Here is a 24,861-nt window from a genome sequence, read left to right on the forward strand (position 1 = left end):
GCGAAGGGCAAACGGCTAGGAGATTGCTGCCAACGCTCCCCTGACCGTCGATGAGCAGCTTCTGAGCATCGAGGCCCGTCTTCATCCGGCCCACCGGTGAATGCGCCGGCTTCAGCGTGCCGGTGCTCAGGCAGTTGCTGCCCTGTGGCCAGACATGCCGGCTCTGCGCACCGCCAGCCGAACTGCCGACTGGCTGGAGGTCGCAGCTGGCCGTCTTGAGGCCTGGAAGGGTTCCTCGGCCCGGGCCGGAGCACGCCGGGCCTTGGAGTTCGTCAAGGCGTGGTATCCAAGGCTGGACCTGGACCGTCTGGCCGCGTTCCGGTCAGAGGCCCAGGCCGAGCTGGAGGCGGTGGAGGGCGCCCTTGTCGAGCGTGTGGCGGCCATCGCCAAGTAGACGGACACCAGTGTCTTCGTCCCCGAGCGGGCTGAAGGCAGCGAGGAAGTGCCGCCAGAGGGGTTCAGGATGAACCCGTAATATGGCGAGGACTCAGCAGAGGTGATTGACTCCAGCATCGAGGAAGAAGGTGAGGCGGAGGACGAAGGCGAGACAGAGGTGCTAGAAGGCGGAGCGGGCGACCAGCCTCAGCTCGACCGCGCCTCTAGCAACGAGCCGCGTCCGACCGGGCCAACTACCGCTGGCGGCGATCAAGCCGAGACTGCCCAGCCGACTCCCCCGGCGCCTGACACCGCCGTCTCCTCCGACCCTCCGAACCCGTCTGCTGCTCCTTAGGCTGCCTTCTGGATTTATTTATCTGTTCTAGAAAGTCTTTGATGAACTTGTTAATTTGCACAACTCCACCCTCGGGGTGTATTTTAAACTTCTGTCTGAAGATTCGGCCAATGGGCCTATGCTTATGTAAATATTGATCCGAGTTCTATCTTTCCTTGCTCATTGCTCCTTTGGCTTTTTCCTTTGCCGCTTTCCCCTAGTTGCCGCTTTGCCAGCCGGCAAACCGCTCTGCGGACTGCCGCTGGGCCAAATGCCTGGCTATTTTAGGGAAAGCAAGTACTTGCCTTTCTTTGGAGTTTATTTAACAAGTTGGATAGAAAAGCAGTAAGCCAAATATTCGCGAGTCGGCTTGTAAAAAAGGGGGCTGGAAACCGGCTTAGGCTATGTTGATGTTTTGGGTCCTTAGCCACTTTTCGTGTGGACGCCCATTCATCCTTACTCCTGCCCACCAAACAGTCGCTCTGCGAGCTGCGGCTTCGGGAAGGAGACGGCTTAGGCGCCGCACACTACTTGTCCGACTTCAGGAAACATTTCATAGTGCCAGGCGGCGAGTCCCCGGGCCGACTAGTCGAACCCAGCGCCAAGCGGCATAGCGAAAAGTAGCATACTTGAAGGCATAATTCTTATCATACAGATAATCAGAAGGGGGCAGTCCCCGAGCTCGTCTCGGGGGGCCCGAAGTCTCGGTACTTTAATACAAAGGGGTAGCGTGATACATACTGAATCAGCTATAAAATCTTCGAAGGAGGTTTGCATTCCATGGTCGTTCCGACTCTTTGCCGGAGTCGTCTCTCTTGCGTGCTCGGGGCTTTTGGGCATCAATCAGGTAGTAGGAGCCATTTCCCAACACCTTGCTGATGATAAAGGGGCCTTCCCAAGGTGCCGACAGCTTGTGCTGGCCGGCTGTCCGCTGGATCAGTCGGAGCACAAGGTCGCCCTCTTGAAAAGATCTTGGCTTGACCTTCCTGTTGTAGTATCGGCGCAGGCTCTGCTGGAAGATGCCGGACCGACTGAGTGCCAATCGCCGGCCCTCTTCCAGCAGATCGACGCCGTCTTGACGTGCTTCTTCTGCTTCCTCCTCGGTGTACATGGTGACTCGCGGGGAGTCGAATTCTATGTCCGTCGGGATGACGGCTTCAGCACCGTAGACGAGGAAGAAAGGGTGAAGTCGGTTGACTTGTTTGGAGTCGTGTGCAGACTCCAGAGGATGGCTGGCAGCTCCTCGAGCCAACAACCGGCCGAGCGCTCCAGTGGTTCAACCAGGCGGGGCTTGATGCCGGATAGGATGAGGCCGTTTGCTCGCTCTACCTGGCCGTTTGACTGCGATGGGCGACGGACGCTAAGTCCAGTCGGATGCCCTGTGTAGCGCAGAAACGGGCCAAGGCTCCTTTGGCAAAATTTGTGCCATTGTCGGTGATGATGCTATGTGGTATGCCGTACCGAGTTGTAATGTCGGCGATGAAGGTTACTGCAGTCGAACCATTCAATTTCTTGATGGGTTTTGCTTCTATCCACTTGGTGAACTTGTCCACTGCGACAAGTAGGTGAGTTAGGCCGCCTCGTGCCGTCTTGAATGGTCCCACCATGTCCAGGCCCCAAACCGCAAAGGGCCAGGCGATGGGAATGGCCTTGAGCGCTGAAGCCGGCTGGAGCGGCTTGGATCGGAACATCTGGCACCCTTTGCAGTTTTGGACTAATTCTTTGGCCTCTTCCAGGGCAGTCGGCCAGAAGAATCCGTGTCGGAAGGCTTTGGCGACGAGTGCCCTTGAAGCCGCATGATGGCCACACTCGCCTTCATGGATGTCTCTGAGAATTGCCTGGACTTGTTCTGCCTCGACACAGCGTTGGTAGACACTAGTGACACTGCGCCTGACCAGCTCTCTGTTGACTATGGTATAGGCTGCCGCTCGGCGTTGCACTTGCCGAGCCAGTATTTCATCAGCTGGCAGCTCTCTGTTTACTAGGAACTTGAGGATGGGCTGGGCCCATGAGGGTGCTGCTACTTCTTCGATTGCCACTATTGCGACTTGGACAAGGGTGGCTGGGCTGGGAGGCGGCGGGCTGGGATCCGCGGCCGCTTGCTGGGTCGATGAAGTCGTCGGGCCGACTGGAGCAGTCCCCGGGCCGAGTTTTGGAGTCTTCAGGCTGACTGTCGCAGTCCCCAGGCCGGGTTTTGAAGTCCCCGGGCCGGCTTTGACTGCGGTATTTTTGGAGCCGTCTGCTGGTGCTCTTGAGTCGGATCCGACTTCTTCGGGGGAAGCTGGCACAAAAATGGAGTCTGATTCTGGCGAAGGCTTGATAGATGGTTTGAGGAGGCGCTGAACGGCGACGCCAGATGGTATTGCTTGACGGGTGGAGCCGACTCGTGCAAGGGCGTCCGCTTGGTCATTGTCATCTCTTGGAATGTGAAGGAATTCACACCCCTCGAAATATCCGCTGAGTTGCTGCACAAGGAAGCGGTAGCTCGCCATGTTTGCGTCTTTGGCGTCCCAGTCGCCAGATGACAGCTGGACCACCAAATCGGAATTGCCGTAGCACAAGATCCGGCGGATGCCGAGTTCTTTGGCGAGCCGGAGCCCGTGAATGAGCGCCTCGTATTCGGCAACGTTGTTGGAGGCGGCGAAGTGGATCTGCAGTGCGTACTTGAGCTTGTCGCCTTTGGGGGAGGTGAGGACGACGCCGGCTCCCGGGCCGGTGCGCATCTTGGAGCCATAGAAATGCATTCGCCAATGGGTGGAGTCAGGTGCTGGCGGCAGGTACTGGGTCTCGGCCCAGTCGACAAGGAAGTCGGCCAGTGCTTGTGACTTGATGGTGGTGCGGGGCTGGTAGTAGATGGTGTAGGGAGCCAAATCTATGGCCCACTTGGCTACTCGGCCTGAAGCATCACGGCTTCCGATGATCTCGGCCAGTGGAGCGGTGCAAACCACAGTGATTGGATGTTCTTGAAAGTAAGGCTTCAACTTCTTGGCGGCGAAATGCACGCCGTAGCACATCTTCTGGTAGTGGTGGTAGTTCTGCTTGGAGGTTGACAGTACCTCACTCAGGTAATATACCGGTCTCTGGACAGGGAGCGCCTTGCCTTCCTCCTTTCATTTGACTACGATAACTGTGCTGACTACCCGGCTGGTGGCGGCAATGTATAGGAGCATAGGCTCTTTGGGAGTCGGAGCCGCCAGCACAGGAGGAGTAGTCAACATCTTCTTCAACTCGAGAAATGCTTCATCCGCCTTGTGGTTCCACTCAAAAAAGGTGGTCTTCTTCATCAGTTGGTACAAAGGGAGAGCCTTCTCGCCCAGCTGACTGATGAAACGGCTGATGGAAGCCAGGCAGCCGGTGAACTTCTGCACATCTAACAGTCGGCGGGGGACTTCCATTCTCTCGATGGCTTTGATCTTCACAGGGTTGCACTCTATGCCGCATTCAGAGACCAGGAAGCCAAGGAGCTGGCCAGCTGGCACTCCGAAGACGCACTTCTCCGGATTGAGCTTGATCTGGAATCGGCGCAGATTCTCAAAGGTTTCTTGGAGATCTTCCAACAATGTTCCCCTCTTTTCCGTCTTCACTACCACATCATCCACGTAGACGTGGGCATTTCTGCCGAGTTGCTTGAGGAGACACTTCTGCATGCAACATTGAAAGGTGGCGCCGGCATTCCTTAAGCCGAACGTCATAGTCAGGTAGTAGAAGGCTCCAAACGGCGTGATGAAGGCAGTCTTTAGTCTGTCTGCTGGGTTCAGCTTGATCTGGTGATATCCTGAATATGCATCTAAGAAGCTCAACAGCTCGCATCCGGCTGTGGAGTCTATCACCTGGTCAATTCTTGGCAGAGCAAATGGATCTTTGGGGCAAGCTTTGTTGAGGCTTGTGTAGTCGATACACATCCGCCACTGCTTGTTCTTCTTCAACACTAGGACCGGGTTCGCTAGCCATTCTGGAAAGAACACCTCCATAATGAAGCCGGCCGCTAGGAGTCAGGCTATCTCTTCTCCAACAACCCTTCTTTTCTCTTCTGACAAGCGGCGCAAGGGCTGCCTGGCGGGCTTCACATCAGATCAGACATGTAACTTGTGCTCGGCGAATTCCGTCGGTACACCTGGCATGTCTTTCGGGGACCATGCAAAGATGTCTCGATTCTCACGGAGGAAATCGACGAGCTCGCCTTCCTATTTGCTGTCTAGGTTTGCACCTATGACAACGTGCCTCTCTGGGTGCTCCGGGTCCAAAGGTATCCTCTTTGTTCCCTTAGCCGGCTTGAACGAACCCTCCGCTTCTGACTCCTTGGGGTCGGGCGACATCTCTGGCTGCTTGCCGGCCATCGCCACAACCCGATCAAGGAGCCGCCTCTCAGCTGCGATCACCAGGGACTCGGCCAGCCGACTACTCTCGGCCACGCAAGCGGATGACTTCCTGTAGTCGCCAGCCACGGTCAGAATCCCCTTCGAGCTCGGCATCTTCATCTTGAGGTAGGCGTAGTGGGGGACCGCCATGAATTTGGCTAAAGCTGGTCGGCCAAGCAACGCTTGGTATGGGCTTTCAAGGTCCACTACTTCAAACCAGACTGGCTCTCGGCGAAAATGATCTTTGTCCCCGAAGAGGACGTCTATCTGGATCTTGCCGATTGGGGAGCAGGAAAGGCCAGGTACAATGCCGTGGAAAACAGTTCGGCTACTTTGAAGCTGTTTCTGCTTGATTCGTAATTTCTCCATGGTATCCTTGTACAGGATGTTGATGCTGCTGCCTCCGTCTATCAACACTCGCGAGAAGCGAGCGGCCCTCCTATCAGTGGCCAAGGTAGCACTCAGGACCAAGGCGTAGGAGCCTGGATTCGGCATCACCTCTGGGTGGTCAGCTCTGCTCCAACTGATAGGCTTCTCGGAGCAATGCATAAACTCCGGAGTATCTGATGCTACTACATTTACTTCTTGCTGCTGCAACCGTCTGCTACATCGATCATCAGCCATACTGGTGAACACCACATAAGCTCCATGCTCTTCGGGGTATTCATCTTGTACGGCGCCGACTGGCCTGGCCGCCGGCTGCTGGGGCAGCTGTGGAGGCGGCGGCCCAGCAGGCGGTGGAGGAAGGAGGCCGTCTCCCTTGGCGATTCTGGTGAGCCAGTGGCATTTCTGGGTGGTATGGTTTGATGGCTTCGCGCCGCTGTGAAATTTGCAGGGACCATCCAGAGTCTGCTCGTAAGAGAAGGCCGGCAACCAGTTGGACTTGCCGCCTTTCTGCCGCTTTGCCAGAGGCTTCCCCTCAGGCTGTTGGTCTTCGACTGTCGCGACCTGCCGACTGCTGGAAGTCGGCTGCGAGGCCTTGCGCTTGTGATCATTCTGCTGCTGTCGCCGACTGGTATCTCCAGCCGGAGTTCTGGGAGCTTGGGGGGCCACTTTGCCAGTCGCACTAACTTGAATCTCTGTCTTCATGGAAGAGTCGGCGGTGGCATATTTGTCTGCAATGACCAGCAACTCGTCGAGGGTCTCGGGCTCATCGCAGAGGAGCAGATGCTTGAGGAGGGTGCCTTCTCTGCACCCGGCGGTGAAGTACTCGATAGCCTGCACCTCGTGCACACCCTCGCAGGAGTTCCGAAGCTCGCCCCATCACGTGAGGTAGTCGCGTGTCGACTCATCTTGGCCTTGCACGCACAAGGAGAGTTGTCGTGGCTTGGGGGGCCGCTTGTACGTGTTGGTGAAGTTGCGGATGAAAGCCTCGGTGAAGTTGACCCAACTGTTGATGCTGCGGGGCTTCAAACTGTTCAACCATGTCCGGGCCGTGCCCTGGAGCATTAGCGGAACATACTTGTGTTGCCGTTCGCTATGTTGACGGCTGTGGAGTAGTCAACTAGCCAATCTTCCGGTTTCACGGAGCTGGTGTACTTGGGTGTGTCTCGGGGGAGCGTGAACCCTTTGGGGAAGGGCTCATCTCGGATGCGGGGCCCAAAGCAGGGTGGACCCAGCTCGTCTTCTTCTTCCAGCGCCAGGGATCGGTGTAGTCGGTCGATCCGGTGCCGAGCGTCGTTCTCTCCGACTCCCTCTTGACGACCGAGGCGGTTGCCGAGAGTCGGATGCTTGATAGGCGGTGGGGAGACTCGTCTTTCCCTTCGTGGTGGGGGAGGCAGGTAGTCGCCCTACCGCACCATGGCTCTTGGGCGGCCGTCTTGGTCGCGCTCGATGGTGATGCGAGTCCAACTATGGCTGATAGCCGAATCCTTCTCTTTTCTTCCGCGGACTCCGCCAGTCGGTGTCCGAGACGTCGCGCCTTGATCTCGGCGGGGAGGTAAGTCGTCATTTTGTCGCTGCGGCGCCTCCGTGCGGCAACCGACTTCGTTCTGTGCGGCAGCCGCTTTGAGGAGTCGCTGGACTCGCTCGGTCATTAGGCGGCGCTCTTCGCCTTTGAAGTTGTCTAGCTCACCTGCTGCCGCCTGGGCGGCACGGATGTTCTCCGCAGGCGTGGCATATACGGGGCGATCAGCCCCGAACAGGTTGGCGACGGCCGCGCCGCATTGTCGGACCGCGCCTAGGCGGCTAGGCCTAGTCGGCGCTGGCGAGCCGCCCACAGCGCGATCCATCTCATGTTGGTAGGCCTCCGACAGGCGTCTCATGCTTGCCAGCTTCTTCGCGCCTTCGACAAGCTGAAGGCGGCGTGCCTCTAGCGTCTCGGCGTCAGCGTCCTCCAGAATGGGCGCCGTCAGGTCTCGCAGAGCCGCGTCGAGCGGGTCATGAGCTCCTTCACCGGAGCGCTCGCCATGACTGATGACGAGCACTTCCGTGATGGCGCTTCCACCGCTCACCTCGCGAGGGAGCGGCTCGTCGTAGATCACCACGTTGGAGGGGGACGTGTCGAGCGACACGCCGTCGGAGTCGACCAGCATCGTGTCGGTGGAGCCGACGGACTCCAAGTCCACGGCGGGCTCGCCGACGACGTGGAGATGGTCGAGGAGGCCTGCGAGGAGGCTTTCGGGGCCGCCCGTGCCCGCATCGGATGCAGGCTCGTCGGAGATGCTAACCTCGCCGAGAAGGTCAGCGAGGCAGCTCGCTGCGCAGGCGTCGTCGACGCTTTGCAGCGCGTCAGGGCAAGCGCCATCGGGCGTGCCGGGCTGGCTACGCTTGCGGGGGAGGAAAAGGGTTCCCGTCCAAAGCAGGTCTCCGAACGATGGTGCACCTCGCCCCACGGTGGGCGCCAAATGTTGGGGGTTGGGTGCGACATATGCCAAAGGATGGCTTATCATGGTGGGAGCGAGTAGAACGTCGCCGGTGCCAGGACATGGGATTAGGCGAAGGCATGCACACCGGCGAATCTTACCCAGCTTCGGGGCTCTCCGGGGAGATAACACCCCTACTGCTGCTCTGCGGGGTCTCCGCATGATCACTAAGGCGTAGTGACTACAAGGTTGCTCCTAGAGCTGTGTTCTGGAGGTAGAAGGAGGCAAGGCTAGCCCTCTTCTTCCTATATGATCGGGTCTAAGGCTAATGGAAGCGAACCCTTTGCATGGGTGCCCCGGGGGGTTTATATAGGCCTACCCCCTGGGGGTACAATGGTAATCCGGCTGGGCACGGGTCCCAGCCATCTATCTCACAGGCCGCCGTCTTCTCCACCGACTGATGGGGCCCGCTGACTCGCGGGCCCCGCCAGCGAGTCCGGCACTGTAGTCGTGCTTCTAATGACGCATGCTTGGTCATTGGGTCGTGGCAACAGTGCTGCCGTCTATCGGGCGATCACTGTCGTTACTCCCCATCTTGTCTGGTTAATGGCGCGTGGGACCAGTGGGAGAGGCTGGCCGACTCCCACGGGGCCGCCTTCGGGGCGTATCCTCCATCTTCTATGCTCTCACTGACTGGCGGGTCCGCCGTCTCTGAGCCGTATAGGTAGGCCATCGTGGCCACAGTGCGCCGCACACTGTGGTTGAGGTCAGGTCTGGCATGGCTACAGCGCCACGCCACGCCAGAGATCTCCTTCGGTATGGCACACTGTAGCCATGCCGGCTCCTCGCAAGCAGGAGGTGACGGCCACGCCGTGGTCGTACCTGCCTCGTCTATCGCGATGAGTGTAGAGTCGTGGGCCGACTCTCCATAGCCGGCTCCTCCAGAAGTCGCCGGCCATGGGTCGGCCCATCTGGGAGTCGTCATCTGAGACTCGGCTCATCTGGGAGTCGCCATCTGAGACTCGGTTTATCTAGGAGTCGTCATCTGAGACTCGGTTTATCTGGGAGTCGTCATCTGAGACTCGGCTTATCTGGGAGTCGTCATCTGAGACTCGGTTTATCTGGGAGTCGTCATCTGAGACTCGGTTTATCTGGGAGTCGTCATCTGAGACTCGGCTCATCTGGGAGTCATCATCTGAGACTCGGCTCATCTGGGAGTCGTCATCTGAGACTCGGCTATGAGGGGCGCGGCTTGCCCCAATGTCTTGAAAGGTTCTGGGGCTCGGGTCAGCCTACCCGTGGCCCATTACTCCGACATGCCATGAAGAGGGGGAATGCCGGCAGCTGGAATTCTGGCTGGAAAAGGAGAAAATATTGGAGACCTATTCTGTGCAACTCCAAAAGTCCTGAAACTCCACGGAATGTCTTAAAATAAATAAAGAAAAGTCGTCGCCAAAGATGAAGGCCAGGGGGCCCACACCCTGCTCACGAGGGTGGGGGGCGTGCCCCCTCCCCCTGGGCGCGCCCCCCTACCTCGTGGGCCCCCTGGTGGCTCTCCGATGCCCATCTTCTCCTATATGAGCTCTTTCGATGAGAAAAAAATAACAAGCAACCTTTCGGGACGAGACTCCACCTCCACGAGGCGGAACCTTGGCGGAACCAATCTAGGGCTCCGGCAGAGCTGTTCTGCCGGGGACACTTCCCTCCGGGAGGGGGAAATCATCGTCATCATCATCACCAATGCTCCTCTCATTGGGAGAGGGCAATCTCCATCAACATCATCACCAGCACCATCTCATCTCCAAACCCTAGTTCATCTCTTGTATCCAATTCTTGTCACCAAGTCCGGGATTGGTGCTAGTAGGTTGCTAGTAATGTTGATTACTCCTTGTAGTTGATGCTAGTTGGTTTATTTGGTGGAAGATCATATGTTCAGATCCTTTATGCATATTATTACCCCTCTGATTATGAACATGAATATGCTTTGTGAGTGATTATGTTTGTTCCTGAGGACAAGGGAGAAGTCTTGCTATTAGTAGTCATGTGAATTTGGTATTCATTTGATATTTTGATAAGATGTATGTTGTCTAACCTCTAGTGGTGTTATGTGAATGTTGACTACATAACACTTCACCATTATTTGGGCCTAGAGGAAGGCATTGGGAAGTAATAAGTAGATGATGGGTTGCTAGAGTGACAGAAGCTTAAACCCTAGTTTATGCGTTGCTTCGTAAGGGGCTGATTTGGATCCATATGTTTCATGCTATGGTTAGGTTTACCTTAATACTTTTGTTGTAGTTGCAGATGCTTGCAATAGAGGTTAATCATAAGTGGGATGCTTGTTCAAGTAAGAACAACACCCAAGCACCGGTCCACCCACATATCAAATTATCAAAGTAACGAACGCGAATCATATGAGCGTGATGAAAACTAGCTTGATGATATTCCCATGTGTCCTCGGGAGCGCTTTTCCTATTATAAGAGTTTGTTCCGGCTTGTGCTTTGCTACAAAAAGGATTGGGCCACCTTGCTGCACCTTATTTACTTTTGTTACTTGTTGTTTGTTACAATTTACCTTATCACAAAACTATCTCTTACCACTTATTTCAGTACTTGCAGAGAATACCTTGCTGAAAACCGCTTATCATTTCCTTATGCTCCTCGTTGGGTTTGACACTCTTACTTATTGAAAGGACTACGATAGATCCCCTGTACTTGTGGGTCATCACAGAGCAGCTACTAAAGCCGCACACGATTTATGTGATCTCCTGGACAAAAAAGACGTCGCAACAAGGTCCATCTACGGATCTAGAGGACAGACTCCGACGCAGGATTACGGTCACCAAAACGATCAGACTGATCGCATACGAGTTCGGAATCAACACCGGACACAACAACAGCCGACAACATGCCATAACGTGTCCAGATACAGAGGGGCTGCGCACCCTCTGTGCTTCACTGAAGAGGTACTGGATCACGAATTTCCATAGGGATTCAAACCCGTGAACATAGAGGCATATGACGGAACTACAGACCTGGGGTCTGGATTGAGGATTTTATCCTTCATATCCACATGGCTCGTGGGGACAACCTCCACGCCATCAAATACCTTCCCCTCAAGTTGAAGGGGCCAGCTTGGCACTGGTTGAAAAGCCTCCCCGAAAATTCAATCGGAAGTTGGGAAGAACTTGAGGATGCTTTCAGGGCCAATTTTCAAGGGACCTATGTCCGACCTCCAGACGCTGACGATCTAAGTCACATAATACAACAGCCCGGAGAGTCCGCCCGTAAGCTTTGGAATAGATTCCTCACTAAGAAGAATCAAATTGTCAGTTGTACGGATGTCGAAGCCCTAGCGGCCTTCAAGCACAGTATCCAAGACGAGTGGCTCGCCAGACACCTCGGCCAAGAAAAGCCGAGGACAATGGCAGCCTTAACAAGCCTTATGACCCGCTTCTGCGTGGGTGAAGACAGCTGGTTGGCCCGTAGAGGCACCAGCGACCCGGGCACATCCGAAATTAGGGATGGCAACGGGAAGCCATGGTGCAATAAAAACAAGCGCCGAAACAAGGAAGAAAGTACGGACAACACGGCGGTCAACGCCGGATTCAGGGGCTCTCGACCCGGTCAACAAAAGAAGCCATTCAAAGGCAGCAAAGAGGGACCGTCCAACCTGAACAAAGTCCTAGACAGATTATGCCAAATTCATGGCACCCCCGAAAAACCTGCGAACCACACTCACAGAGAATGCTGGGTCTTTAAGCAGGCCGGCAAGTTAAACGCCGAACACAAGGGAAGGAAAACACCAAGTGAAGACGAGGATGAGCCTTGCCAGCCGAACACTGGGGGACAGAAAAAATTCCCACCAGAGGTAAAAACAGTAAACATGATCTACGCGACTCACATACCAAAGAGAAGGTGCAAACACGCGCTCAGAGACGCACACGCTGTAGAGCCCGTCGCCCCCAAACTCAACCCCTGGTCGGCCTTCCCGATCACCTTCAATCACCGGGACCACCCGACTAGTATCCGACACGGAGGATCGGCTGCCATGGTGCTCGACCCAATAATCGATGGATACCATCTCACTCGTGTCCTCATGGACGGCGACAGTAGTCTCAATCTAATATATCAGGACACTGTCCGCAAGATGGGGGTAGACCCTTCCAGAATCAGCCAAAGTAACACCACCTTTAAAGGGGTGATACCAGGCGTTGAGGCCCGCTGCAGGGGCTCCCTCGTATTAGAGGTGACATTCGGTTCTCCAAACAACTTCAAAAGCGAAGAATTACTCTTCACCATCGCTCCCCTCCGAAGTGGTTACCATGCATTGCTCGGAAGAATGGCCTTCGCACGCTTCAAAGCAGTACTGCACTACACCTACCTTAAAGTCAAGATACCCGGTCCACGTGGCATCATCCCCGTTAGCGGAAATACATAGCGTTCCTTACATGCGGAAGAGTATGCAGCGGCTCTAGCAGCCAGACACTAGGCAGCCTCTCCTATCAGAATGCATAATCGGTCGTTAAGACCACGAACACGGTTAGACGAGTCCGGCGCACCACCATCGGTAACAGCCCAGATAAACCTGAGCTGGGTGCTATACACGAAATCCCATAGAGGGCATCAGGGGCTGTAAACATGCAATAAAGCCCACCTTTTGGCTTGACCTTATTAACAAGCCAATGTCATACACTTCTACTATCCATTGATAATAACCAACTCTTCGCACGCTTACGCTATACTCTTTTACATGAGTTTTCCTTTTTACAGACAACATTCGTGCGACACCCTACCAGGACACGGCACAACGGAGACAAAGGCGCAGACGTGCAGCAGGGCCCCGCTCAAAGGTTTCTCTTTAGATTAAGCCCCTGTGTAAACCTTTTTATTGTCTCTTGTTGCTTGACATCCCATGGGTACTCAATACACCCATAGGGGATACTGGCGTTATTGGCATTTCGCCACGACAGACTAACGTACGTACCTGGAAATACAGGGTTCATAATCAAGGGCTCTACTCAGCCCAATATATGTTATAAAGTTTGAATACCTTCGGGAGTGTTCGGCATCTTGAGTTTGGCCTTATATGCATCAGCTTCGAATCATGTCTTTGGTCAAATGTTGGGTTTGCCCGGCTCCTAGGTTTGCTGCCTTACGTTCCGCTTCTATCGGCTAAGGCGGCCAAAGGAGAACTAATGCGATTGTGCCCCGGTTATTCCGTATGAGCACCTCAGTAGAGAAAGCCGAAAACTGACAGTCATGATATGGCGAGAGACTGGTCAACCACTCGAGGACTCATCGGAATCTTTAGGATTCCTCCACATTAATGAAGGGTCGTTTCCTGGTCATGTACACACGCGCCCGTATCCGGATGCACGTGAAGGTACCAGGGGCTACATAGTAGCCCCACCGTCAAACTCCTATGGCTAAGTGAAAGTGTTAAAGCTTTATAGTCCGGTTGCCTAGTTCGACGTGCGATCACCTCCTTAATGGACCAAGACGTTGGATCAAGTGTGATTACGCACATTTTTGTGAACACGCCCGCATTGTATACGTGGGGGCTGAAGCCAACGACTGCTAACTTTTAGGTTGTATATACATCAAACGGACGCACATGAGGCACAATAACACTTTCGGGCGAAAGTATAAACATAGCCTCTATAATTAAAATACAATTGTTTTTACAACGGAACGATCTGTCACTCGAACATGACACTCTTTGAGCACTGAGCCTCTATTAAATGAGCACCTTCTGTTACCTGCTCGAAATAGTGCTTGGCTGGATCCTGGCTTCCTGCCGGATTCGGGGTTGCAATGATGGTGGCCTCCATATCTGCCCAATATGTTTTAACACGGGCAAGAGCCATCCGCGCACCCTCTATGCACGCCGACCTCCTCATGGCATCAATTCGTGATATGACGCCAAGGAATTGTTGCACTAAACCAAAATAATTGTCCGGCTTCGGTCCCTTCGGCCATAGATGGTCTATTACAGACCTCATTGCAAGACCGGACAACCTATGGAGCTCGGCCACAACGGCCATCCTTTCACTCAATGGCAACGGGCGCGTTGGAGCACTGAATTGCGACCAGAACGGCCTTTCTACTTCACTATCTTTTTGCTCCTCGAAAAACTTGGTCGCATCAGCCGTACTTTTTGCCAGATCCACATACGCGTCTGCAGCGCTCCAGTGCTGATCCAGAGGAGCGTACTTTGGATCTAATAACTTCATCCACAACAAATAGGGGCTTCCAGCCGCGATTTCTCCGGCCTGTCGAAGCTCCTCCCACGCATCCCTAATTTCGGAATGCGTCTCCTTCGCCGCATCAAGGGCCTTCTTCAGGTCAGCCGACTTTGCCTGATTCTCCTTTTCAAGGAGCTCATACCGGCCGGTGGCGTCTCTCAGCTCCACAGCCATCTCGGCTATTTTATCTTCGCTTCGGCGATGAGCAGCCTGTTCGTCTCTCAAATCTTCGGTCATCTTTAGGGCAGCCGCATTGCTAGCCCGGGCTTGTCCCTTGGCTAGGGCAAGCTCCGCCCTCAGGGCCTCCACGGCAGAAGCTTCGCCTGCAGCCGAAGCATATCACATTAACATTATGCTCCTCTTAATATTTCATGTAACAAATAAGGAAAACAGAGCATATACTCTATGACTCATTAAGCCGCTCGTTCACAAGCGTGATGTCGGTGTCCACAACTTCAATCTGTCGCCTTAGTTCAGCGAATTCAGTGATCCGGTCTACCGCCGGACCCTTAGCCACCTACACATGAATGCAGTGCGATCATTACTTAAGAGTGTGATCCTCTGCTTGCCGCCTAGGGCTGGCAACCAAAGTCTCAGGGGCTACTATCTATACGGAGCACACCTAGCGCATGCGGTACAACAAAAAATTATGTATTTCATTATGTACCTCAAAGCCTTTGAGCAGGCTCATAAAAGCTTCATTCAACCCGCTTGTGGCGGATGAAATATTCTCAAGCACCGTGCCCATTAATGAACGATGATCCTCCGAGAGAGCAACTTGCTCTAGAAGGCCCGTCAGCGTGTCCGGCCGGTCGCCGGACTGTGCCACACCCTTCTTATTGCCCCCCGTGGGAGCCGAACGCTCCGGGCTCAGGGCGGCCGAAGTATTAGATTCTGGCCTCGGCAAATCTGGACTCCTCCGTGATGACACCTCGGGGTCGCCTACCCCATGAGGCGGAGAGGCAGGTGGGGTTTCACTCTCCATCATCTCCGGAAGAAGATCCCCCGAAGACGAACTCTATCGAGAAGAGCTACTAGCCGTACTGCAAAGAATGGATCCTGGTTATTGTTCTCGGAGGAGGAAGCAGTAGCTTTGTATTTATGATTAACTTATAGCTCGGCGGAGGGCTGGCCCATTTGCGGGCATGGCATGGTGAGGACGCCCTCCGTGGCAGGGCCCCCTGGTGAAGTTTTGTTCCCTTGTCTAGGCACCTCCATCGCTAAGTCTTCGAAGGCGGCCCTTTTCTTCCCGTGGGGGGAGGAGACCTTAGATTCCCCTCCCCAACTATCCTCCTTCATGGAAATAGCAATTCCCTCGGTTTGGGTATGCAATGTGTGAAGCTATGCTTCTCTGTTCTTCCCTTCGTCTTTCCCCGAGGGCACTTGACTTAGCACACGACTAAGCATCCTGGCTATTACAGGACTAGGCGAGCCTTCGGGAAGTGGTGCCGGACACCTGATTCTCTCCGCCTGGCTGAGCCAATCCTGGCCGCGGATGGTTTTCAGAATAATGTTGTGATAAATATAGATGAAGTGTTCGGTTTCTAGATTACTTACTTGGGTATCTGGGCGGTTGCAGCTCAGGCCCGCATCCTCGGTGGTGTCCGGACACTTTACTTGTGGTCCGAGGAATAACCTACACATCCCTTCGAGCATCATGCCGAAGAAGTGTTGAATAGTTCGCGAACCTTCCGGGTTGAGCTCCCACATCCGGAGAGGCCGATGTTTGCACGACAAGATCCATCGGACTAGCATTACCTGAATTACGCTGACAAGACTGATGTCCCTCTCAAGAAGCTCCCGAATGCGGATCTGCAATGTCGGTACGTCATTAGCAGGCCGCCAATCCAGCCCCACGTTGGCCCACGATGTCAGTTGAGGCAGAGGGACCGAGCGGAAGTCGGGGGAAGCCACCCACTTTGTGCCTCTGGGAGCCGTGACGTAGAACCACCTCCGCTGCCATAGATCGGACACCTCCGAGAAGAAGCCCTCTGGCCATGGGGCATCGGTGTTTCTGCTTATTGTAGCGCCTCCGCACTCCATGTGTCGCCCCTTGATCACTTTCGGCTTTACATTGAAGGTCTTGAGCCATAAGCCAAAGTGCGGGGTGATGTGGAGGAAGGCTTCGCACACAACAATAAACAAGGAGATGTGAAGGATGGAGTCCGGAGCTAGACCATGAAAATCTAGCCCGTAATAGAACATGAGCCCTCTCACAAAGGGATCGAGGGTGAAGCCTAAGCCGCGGAGAAAGTGAGAAACAAATACGATGCTCTCGTTGGGCTCGGGAGTAGGGATAACCTGCCCTGGAGCAGGAAGCCTGTGCTTGATGTCGGCGGTCAGATATCTGACCTCCCTAAGCTTTGCAATGTCCTCCTCTATGATAGAGGAAGCCATCCACCGGCCTTGAAGGTTGGATCCGGACATGATTGAAGATCCGAAGTGCCTAAGCTTGGGCTCCGGGTGTTGGAACTTGAGATGCGGAAAGGCGCAAGTGTGGTAGGAAAGGGGGATAGGCCTCAGCCCCTCTAGAAAGGGGGTGAATATCAAGCATCCTCAGCGTAACCGCTTGGGACTTGCCTAAAAACACGGAGTCATACCAACAGGCGTAGTGGGGTTGCCCGCGCCCGTATTGATGGGAAGCCCGCAATAAGGGGAACACGATCTCTGCTTAGACGAGGCGTGCTGATAAAACCGCCTTGTAGTGCGTGTCGTGGCAGGCCGAGAAAAACCGGTTCGTATTGAGCTAGGCCGCGGCGTAAGGGCACGCCGTGAAAAATCGTCAGCAGGTTAGATTTGTAAAGTGTTATGCTCTCTACGGTGGTGTGCGGAAATTATCTTACAGAGCCGGACATGATCCTTAATCTACTTTGGAGTATTTGGAGATGGAACCCGCCTTGCAATGCCGAAGACGATATACGCGCCGTACTCATCGTCATTGAAGCCTGGTTCAGGGGCTACTGAGGGAGTCCTGGATAAGGGGGTATGCGAACTGCTGGTCTATATACTTTGGCCCGACTATTGGACCGTGAAGATACAAGACTCAAGAGTTCGTCCTGTGTCCGGATGGGACTCTCCTTTGCGTTGAAGACAAGCTTGGCGACCCTCATGTTAGATCTCCTTCTTTGTAACCGACTCTGTGTAACCCTAGCTCCCTCCGGTGTCTATATAAACCGGAGGGTTTAGTCCGTAGGACAAGAACAATCAGAATCATAGGCTAGCTTCAAGGGTTTAGACTCTACGATCTCGTGGTAGATCAACTCTTGTAATACTCATATCATCAAGATCAATCAAGCAGGAAGTAGGGTATTACCTCCATCGAGAGGGCCCGAACCTGGGTAAAACATCATGTCCCCTGCCTCCTGTTATCATTAGCCTTAAATGCACAGTTCGGGACCCCCTACCCAAGATCCGCCGGTTTAGACACCGACACCTGGCACTTCTGAAGATAGTATAGTTCTTCATCGGTGTCATTGATCACATCATTGGAACATCGTCTACCGAGAGGGGACAAATACCGGCAAACAAGGAAGAACACAATCAATGCAATGCACAATATGATGCATGATCATGACATGTCAATATGCTATGATTAAGCTAATGCAACTACCAACAGGTTAAATGAAGTTGGTTTGAATCCAAGATTTAAATTCAAACTCCATATGTGGATATTCAAATGCCTTTATTTGTTTTGCCCAATTCAGGAACTACAAGTTGTTCCAACATGCATGAAAATGGTACAGATGGATAGTTTGCATTTTTCTGATCATTTTTCATATATAACTTATTTCATTTGGAGCTACGGTTGAATTTCTATGATTTATTGAAGTTTAGATTATTTTCTGGAATTTTCTGAATTACTTTAAATCCAGAAAATGATTAACTGCGTCAGCATTGTGCAAGCATGACATCAGCAAGGTCAACAGGGCTACCCCAAGTCAAACCTGACCAGTGGGGCCCACTGGTCAGTGACTTAGGGCTAGTTAGGGTCACTGACAGGTGGGCCTGGTCAACGCTGTCTAGGCGAAAGTCAGGGCTGACACATGGTGTCCACGGGATTAGTGCTAAACTAATAGGGAGGTTAGGCTAACCTAAACAAGCACATGGGCCCATGTGACAGTGGCTCTAGGGGGTGATTAGCGCGGCCATTAGCAGCTAATGACGACGCCACGTCAGATACGCCGGCGATAAGTCACTGGTGACCACAGAACACGGCGGCGAGCTTCGGAAATCACCGTCCGGCGATGGTTTGGTGCATGACTAGGCTCTACGGAAAGCTTGGAGTGCTCCTCGTCCATTGGTGCAGGAAGCAGCAGCTCCGGTGGCCTAAATCGATGGCGGCAGCGACTTGCGCGGCGGCCGGAGTTCAGGCATCGATGGAGTCGATGCTGTGGTGCACGAGGGGAGGAACCAGTGATTTCTGCGGGCTCCTGGGTGTTCGCTGAGCGCTAAGGAGTGCTTGCACGCGTGCTGCGGAAACTCTGGCCACAATGGCGACATGACAGGCGGACCACAACTTTGGCCGGAGGTGGAGCCGTGGCTAGAGTATGAGAAGAGGCCGGGGAAGAGGGGAGGTCGAAGCGGGCGCTCACAGGGAGGCAACAAGGTAGCTCGATGGGCTCAGGAACGACCTCCAGCGCGTGAACGACAGCGACGACCGGTGAGCAGATGTGGCAGTGGCGAGCTTGAAGGTGACGGAGAAGGCCTTCCGGCATCACCTGGCTATGGGAAGACGGCGTAGGGGACGACGACAGAGCTCAGGGACAAATCAAGGGGGCTCGAGAAGCACGGTGGTCGCGGGTCCGACGGCGGCGCCCTCTGGTGCACTCCAGGAAGAGAGAGAGAGAGGGAGCCAGAGGAGGGGATGAGCACGGAGAGAGTGAGAGAGCGTCGAGGGGTCGCGTGGCGTCTCCAGGGGGTCGAGGAAGCGAGCAGGAAGGCAGGAGGTGGCGGGCGTGTGCGTTGAGCACACGCTCGGCATCCTCTTGGCAGCAGCTTGAAGACGGCGGTGATGTGGGCCTCGTGGGCTGCTACAGTGTTGGGCCAACTAGAGTGCCAGGTGGGCTGCAGGTTTGCTTTCTCTCTCTCTGTTTTACTTCTGTTTCTGTTCTCTATTTATTTTGCCTCTGTTTTGATTTAGTCTAACATCAAATCATTTTTATAAAAGCTGAAATTATTTGTGGGAGCTCTTTGCAATATAACAGTGTCCCACAATTATTTTCAAAATAGTTGGAGCTATAAAAATATTTATAGCTTTTTATTTGCTCCAACTCAAATAAATTATGGATTAATACAAGGGACATTTATATCTCTGCCCCTAGCTCGAACCCACTACTCAGTTTTGCCCCTAGTTTTCGGGTATGCTCTGTTTTGCCCCTCTGCCGTCAATGCCATTTATGGAAATGCCCCTCTGCTCTGTTTTTGTCCAGTCAAGGCTGTTTGACCGCTAACTTGCCGTAAGTTTGACATATTTGCCCCTCTTTCTTACATGTGGGCCCTCTCTTACCTCTTCGCTTCACTCTCTCTGCTCTTCCTCTCGCTCGACCCTAACCCTAGCTCTCTCCCCCAAATCACCCCCTCACCCGAACCCTAGCGGATTAGATCCCCACCATGGAAAACTCCGGATCAATGTCGGACACGGTGGAGATTCGGTGGACCTGACTCTTTATTTGAGCTGTGCTGCGATTCGGAGCCAACCGCTGCAGATGGAGGTCGACGGTGGTTGTGGCGCCGGCGGCGGCCATGAAGGGAGCACAAATCCGAAGGGGTAAGTGCAGTACTTTCAGATCTGAAGCCTGCTATATGTATTGTAGTTTGATTTGATTCGTAGTGTTCATCTGTGTTCGTAGTGCTCATTTCGTTCAATTTTTTTTCTGTTTTTCATTGTCATTCGTAGGGTGGACTATATATGTTTGGATTGTAGAATGGAAACAACTCTTCTAGTTCCTGCTGGTACAAAAGCAGTCAATACATGATTTTCATTTCCTTTGGTAGTGGAGAGCACACTGAAGTTTGTGCAGTTTAGATCTCATATCGGTGCTAAATACCCGTGGGGAATAAATGATGCAGTTGAATTCAGGTACTGGGATATTGATAGTTCAGTTTGGGCCCCAGTCCAATGTGATGCTGAGTTAGAAAAAAATGTTTAGTCTTCATGCTCATTTCCCAGTCAAATTGGAACTCAATGTCATACAAAGAAAAAGAGGATTGATAGAGAGCAATGGTAGAAAATCACAATCTACTAGTTCTAGAGGTAGGAGCAGAATATCCAGGGGGAGAAAAACAAGTGTTAGCAGTCAGAAGAGAGCTTCAGATGCAGGAGATAGCTCTATGCAGGTACCAGGAACACCATCAGAGCAAGTGCCTATTTATGCAGGTCCTACTTAGAGTAGAGATTCTGTTGATCCAAATATTGAGGAGGGACTTCCTGATGACTGGCCTACAGATGATGAGGATGAAAGGCTTTTCCCTCAGTTTGTTACAAAACAGAAGGCCACGAAGACAAATGATGATGGGGATGAAGATTATATGCCACCACCAGAAGGAATGTTTGATGAGCCAGGTGAAGATGAGTTGGAGGAGGACCAGGACATGGGATATAGTGAGGATTCTGATGATGGAAGGCCAGATGTGCAGTACAACAGAGATGATCCTTCTTTAAAAGAAGGAACTATATTTTCGAGTGCTTTAGACTGTAGGAATGCACTAGCTACATTTTCAATTAAAACTCAGAGTGAGTATGTAGTAGACAAGAGTAATCCTACCAGGTTGACCGTTCATTGTGCTTATAAGATGTGTAGATGGAGGATGCATGCCTCCTTAATGAGAAATAGCTCATTGTTTCAGGTACAAACAGTAGGTGCATATGTACTTACATTGCAAATCTTTTTGAGTTATTTGTTGCAGCAAGTATGTCTCACATGCAATTGAACTTTCAATATTGCAGGTCAAAGTGAACCAGTCTGCACATACTTGTCCAAGTGTAAGCAGAAGGCAAAGATTGAAGTGAGCTAAGTGCAGATGGGTTGCTGATGCAGTGAAGCATTGGGTTTTAGAGGATTCAGAGGCTGGAGTTACAGAGTTGAAAAAGAACCTGAAGAAAAAAATATGGCCTACAAGTCCCATACATGAGAGTGTTCTATGGAAAGCAGATGGCACTGGACAACATTTATGGTAAGTGGACTGACTCATTTCAATTGTTGTACACTTACAAGGTAGAAGTTGAGAAAGCATCTCCTGGAAGTGTAGTTAACATTGACAAGCACACTGTAGAGTACAAAATAGCTGGAAAAACTAGACAAAAAGAGTGCTTTAGAAGAGTGTTTGTTTCTTTCAAAGCATGCTGGCAGGGTTTTTTAGATGGATGTAGGCCCTATCTTGTAGTAGATGGCACAACACTGAATGGCAGATATAAAGGCCAACTTGTGAGTGCATGTGTAGTGGATGCTTGCAACTGGATCTTCCCAGTAGCAGTTGGAGTTGTTGAGTCTGAAAATACAGATAGTTGGACATGGTTTTCCAGAATTTAAAAGAACTAATAGGACATCCACCAGGTCTTGTCATCCACACAGATGCATGCAAAGGACTAGAGACTGCTGTTGAAGATGTATTCATAGGAGTTGAGCACAGGGAATGCATGAGGCATTTGGCAGCTAATTTCTCCAAAAAAAAATTAGAGGAATTTTTTTAGATGATAATTTGTGGCCCTGTTCATTGACATATAGCATGAAAAAACACAATTATCATCTTAGACAGCTATGCAGCAAACCCGGTGTGAAAGAGTACCTAGAAGAGCATCATAGCAAACTATGTGCCAGGGCCTTGTTCAATGAAATATGCAAAGTTGATTATGTCAATAACAATTTAGCTGAGTCATTCAATTCCAAAAATAAGAAATGGAAGGGGATACACATTGTGGACTTCCTTGACAAAATTAGGCAGTTCATAATGGAAAAGTTTGACTTGAGACAACATATTGCAGCTGGGACACACAATGGGCACATTATAATCCCAAAAATCATGATTACGCGTCATGCAAAATCAAAAGACCTTGATATGTCCATAGTGAAAAGAAGCACATTTGAGGCAGAGATTACTGCAATTGACAAGGAAAAAAGAGAGTGGAGATATCCTGTTAATTTGCAAACACATACTTGTAGTTGTAGAAAGTGGCAAATAACAGGACAACCATACATACATGCATTGTAATTTATCACTTCAATGAGAGGTCTAGTTAGTGAGACTGATCAGTATGTTCATGAGTATTTCTCTGTGGCAAAATCCATGGCTACTTATGCTGATAATCTTTCACTTCTGGAGGGCAAGCAACAATGGGATGTTATAGACCCAGGATTTAAATTGAGTGCTCCATTGCAAAATAGGCCACCTGGTAGACCTAAGAAGACAAGAATTAGGGCTAAATCAGAGGGAAAAGGACTTGGAGGAAGAAAAAAATAAGTGTTCAAGATGTGGGAAGCTTGGGCACAAAGGCAGCCACTACAAAGAGTCCATTGACCCTGCATTTGGAGAGGAAGAACATTGGGGTGCTGGTAATGCTGATGATGAACCTCTGGCTCTAAATGATGAAGCAACTGATGTTGCTACTAATGCAACAGCTGCTACTAATGAAACTATGGCAGATGCTGCTACTGCTGGAGATGTAAATGCAAATGCAAGTGTTGTAGATGATGCAAGTGCTGAAGATGCTGCAAATGCTGAAGATGGAAGTGCTGAAGATTCTACAAATGCAAATGCAAGTGCTGGAGATGATGTAAATGCAAAAAATGCAAGTGCTAGAGATGCTGCTAATGCAAATGCAACTTCTACAGATGCAACAACAGTCAGTAGTGCAGTCAGGTACTTCTTTTGGTTTATTTTTGAAGTTATTTCCTAAATTCTTCAATGTTTTCTAACTGACCTCTCCCATTTATTTGTGACTTTGCAGCCCAAGAAAGAACTACAAAAGACCAGCTGAGAGGGGACAGTCACCACTTAAGAAGAAGTTAAAAATTGCAGAAGAGGACACTATAGGTTCTGTCACTGGAAGCAATAATCCTACCAGTTCTTCTACTCCAAACAAGGCTGTGAGCAAAACTGTGAGCACCAGGAGGAGTTCTAGGCTCTCTTCAAACCCAGCTTGCAATACCAGGAGCAAGAAGAACAAGTAGATGTGGTAGTACTTGTAATGCTGTGAAAATTTGTTGTGGGTGTGAAAACAGTAAGGTCATGTACTACTTTTGAAGTTTGTTGTGGCACAATGCTGTGAATACAATGTGATCATGTCCTATGTTTGGTCCAGCTGCTGGTGTGCCCATTTAACTGTCATTTTTGTCACATTACTACTGCACTGTCAAGTTTTGTCACATTACTACATTGCTACAAAATGGAACACAATATACTCAAAACGGCAAACTCATTTCCAGATAAAACTTGTCACATTACACCAGATGAAACTCATGTACAATGTGCTTTGGAACAAATACAACTAATTATGATAGCTCACACAACAATACATTACATTTCATTACATACCATAATCCAGCTAGTATGAATTCTTAAACCACTCAGAAAAAACTGATGCCAAAATGCTAATGCAAAATACTATGAGAAATCCCCATGTTTGCATAAGCTCATTTCTCTTCTTTATCTTCAACTTGAGTTTCTTGTTCTTCTTTGTTAAGTACATCAACGTCCTCTCCAAATGATGGGACTTTAGCCAGCTTTTCTCCAATCTAGCATGAAGTTCCTCGAATGCACAAGCAACACAATCTATGGAGGGGGATCAATCCAAACTACCCAGTCGCATTCATCAGGGAGTTGCAGAATTATATCTTATATTATACAACAAAAAATTGGCAAATAATGAAAACAAAATGAGAGGACAGACAGAGCGGGAATGAGAGTTAATCCCTTACATCTAGGGGGCAGCCTAAGAATCTTTTTCCTGTGCTTGCACCTCCCTAGGCGATGCGACGAGCGGGGATGAGACCGTGCCCTGTGCACCGCCGCGTCGTGCTCATCTCCAGCCCAGAGAATGACGGATGGGGGAGGTAGAACTCGGATTGAAAGTGAACAATCCCAACACCGTCGAGCTAAACGCAGGAAATCCCCAATCTAATGAACCCTAATTGGGACAGAAATCCCCACAGATCGATCCACCGACGAGCAACACTTACCTCGCAAGCCACCGACGAGCTCGACATGGACATGCCGCCGCCCTCCAAATTGACCCACCGTCGGCCTCTGAATCCTGCCGTGGTCGCTCTCTTCCCTCTTCAAAATGAGCCGTCGAGAGGTTGAAGAAGAGCAGAGAGAGAGTGAAGCAAAGAGGTAGGAGAGGGCCCACATGTAAGAAAGAGGGGCAAATATGTCAAACTGATGGCAAGTTAGCGGTCAAACAACCTTGACTAGACGGAAACGGAGCGGAGGGGCATTTCCATAAGTGGCACTGACGGCAGAGGGGCAAAATTGAGCATACCCGAAAACTAGGGGCAAAACTGAGTAATGGGTTCGAGTTAGGGGCAGAACTGGAATTGGCCCTTAATACAATGCCCTATATATGCTCTGGAAAAATGTGCACTTTTTTGGCAAAGCTTCTGGACCAAATCAAAAATGATGAACGTTTATGAAGGACATTTTGGGTTCATTGAAACAATTTATGGTTGACCCTATTTGATTTGCTTTTGGTGCTAGGGTTTTGACATCCCCACTTCAAGTTCATTTGAATTGTAAACATGATGGCA

The sequence above is a fragment of the Triticum aestivum genome, chromosome 3B, assembly GCF_018294505.1.
Source record: "Triticum aestivum cultivar Chinese Spring chromosome 3B, IWGSC CS RefSeq v2.1, whole genome shotgun sequence".
Taxonomy (NCBI): Eukaryota; Viridiplantae; Streptophyta; class Magnoliopsida; order Poales; family Poaceae; genus Triticum; species Triticum aestivum.